The 2681-nt window shown below is 38.5% G+C and overlaps 1 pseudogene; it reads left to right on the top strand.

Moving 5' to 3' along the window:
* The first annotated feature begins 873 nt into the window (after positions 1-873).
* Positions 874-1215, top strand: Rpl30l3 (ribosomal protein L30-like 3; annotated as a pseudogene).
* Positions 1216-2681: the final 1466 nt, after the last annotated feature.

The following is a 2681-nucleotide window of genomic DNA, read 5'->3' as shown; positions in this document are numbered from 1 at the left end:
CAATCTGAGCAAGTCAGAGGAAGCAATCCAGTAAGCAGCACTCCTCAAAGGTCTCTGTATCAGCTCCTGTTTCCTGGTCCCTGCCCTGTGTGAGTTCAAGTTTTAATGATCCTTTGGTGATGAGCCACAATGTGGAAGTGTAGGGTGAATTCTTACAATTGCTTCCCAGTTTGCTTCTTTGTCATGTTTTGTGAAGCAAGAGAAAACATAACTAAGACAAAATATAACTACAGTTATATCATATTTGACAAAGATATTGAACATACACTGGAAAAAAAGACAGAATCTTCAACAAATGGTACTGGAAAATCTAGATGTCTAGTGTATACTAATGAAATTAGACCTGAATCTATCACCTCACACAAAAAGTTGATCAAAGGCCTCTTTGGGAAACCAGAAATGCTGAAATTGCTAAAAAAAAAAAAAACCTATATAGTGTCCACCAAAATACATATGTAGGAAAAAATAACTTTCTGAATAAGATTTCATTTGCCCAGGAATTAAGGTCAACACTTGACAAGTGGGGTGGCATAGAACTAAAATGATTCTCTACATTTGAGTGAAGGAGAAGCCCTCAGAGTGGGAGAGAATATTTGGCAGTAATACATCTGACAGAAAATTAGTGGCAAAAATATATAAACAACTCAATACACAATGATCCAAGAACACAAATCACCGAAGTAAAAAATGAGCTATGAACCTGAACAGAGGACTCGCAAAACATTTGATAAAGAGAGTTAAATATTTTTTAAAAGTTTATCATTGGTCTGCTATAGAAGAGCTTTGCATTGTGGGAGCTCCTTCCTTTCTCACTCCCCAGCCATCTTGGCATCTGGTCTTGGTTGAGGGTTGTCCTGAACCAAAGGCAAGAAGATGGTGGTCACAAAGAATACTAAAAAGTCTCTGGAGTCGATCAACTCTAGGCTCCAGATTGTTATGAAAAGTGGAAAGTACATTCTGGGGTACAAACAGACTCTGAAGATGATCAGACAAGGCAAAGCAAAGTTGGTTATCCTCGCTAACAACTGCCTAGCTTTGAGGAAATCTGAAATTGAATACTATGCCATGTTGACTAAAACTGGTGTCCATCACTACTGTGGCAATAATATTGAATTGGGCACAGTGTGTGGAAAATACTACAGAGTATACACACTGGCTATCATTGACCCAGGTGATTCTGATATTATCAGAAGCCTGCCAGAACAAACAGGGTGAGAAGTAAACAAGAAAGTTTTCCTTTAAAAAAGTTTGTCATCGTTAGCAATTAGGGACATGAAAACCAAAGTAACATTAAAATTTCATCTTACATGAGTCAGAATAGTAAAGATCATGAAAACAGCTGACAAAAAAATACTGCCTATGTTGTTGGGAAAGGGGAACCTATTCATCATTGGTGTGGTGGGAAACTGGCTCAGCCACTTACTTATATGAAGATCAGTGTGGACAAATATGATAAAATTAAAAATCAATCTACCATATGATCCAACTATGATACTCTTTGGCATGTGGCCAAAGGACTCAGCATCCTACTCCACAGCCATGGTCAATGTTGCTCTATACACGATAGCCAGGAAATAGGAAGAATGCAAATGTCCCTTGACTGGTGATGGACAATGAAAATGTGGGACATAAACATAATTGAATACTTATAAGGAATACAGAAGAAGTATTTGAGCTGTAAATTATCATTCTGAGTGAGGTATTTGATACCCAGAATGGTAAATGCTGTATGTACTCTCTTATATGTGGATGCAAGCTTTGAATCTTTGGATAAGTGTGCTTAACTTTAAGAATCCACCGAAGCCAAGCAACTACTATAAGGTAGCTTTCAAGGGAGAGGAGATAGAAGCCAGACTGTGTGAAGATAGGATAGAAAAAGGCAAAAAAGGGTTCAGGTGGTTGGAGGATAAAAGGGTAGGGCAGGGCAGGGCAGGGCAGGGCAGGGCAGGGCAGGGCAGGGCAGGGCAGGGCAGGGCAGGGCAGGGCAGGGCAGGGCAGGGCAGGGCAAGGGAAAGAATATGGTGAAGATCTTTGAAAATGCTATACAGAAATTTTGGAGAAGCTTTCCAATATAACTACATATACAAATACACAAATTTTTAGATGGAGTTACTTTATAAAGGGGGAACAATGTCCAACTCCGAGACAGCATAGGGTATCACATTAAAAGCCCTTTGGCCTGGTACATGTTACCACTTTTCAAGCTGTTGGTCAGTTTCATCTCATAGACTCATAAACATTACAAGCTATTGCTATTGTTCTTGGTTACCCTCCAGAACTTGATAACAAGAAGACACTACATACTTAAATCATAGATGATGGAGAAATTAAGCTGGTACCAGCTTAGAAACCTCACTCCTATTAGCTAGTTTTCATAGTTCTGAAAAGTGTTAAACATGCTATGGAAGGGGTAATCGCAGTCATATCTAGTTGTGAACTCTGTGTGCTACAATATAAATCCTGTGTGGACTATCCTGGAAAGATATGCCTACTGGAGTAACATGAATAATATGTTAGTAACCAGCAACTTTCTTGTTTAAGTTTGACTACATAATAGAAAATTCATACCTGGTGCCCTTAATTGGGCCAAAAAAAATCATTGTCTGAATAGATAGCAATATCTAGAACAAAACTAGTATTCTGTTATTATTCTGCTAGATTGATACAGTACTAAATTATCT

Source organism: Rattus norvegicus, chromosome 2 (assembly GCF_021556685.1).
Source record: "Rattus norvegicus strain SHRSP/BbbUtx chromosome 2, alternate assembly SHRSP_T2T, whole genome shotgun sequence".
NCBI lineage: Eukaryota > Metazoa > Chordata > Mammalia > Rodentia > Muridae > Rattus > Rattus norvegicus.
Note: the sequence above shows the minus strand (reverse complement) of the source record. Positions and strands in the feature narration are given on the sequence as shown.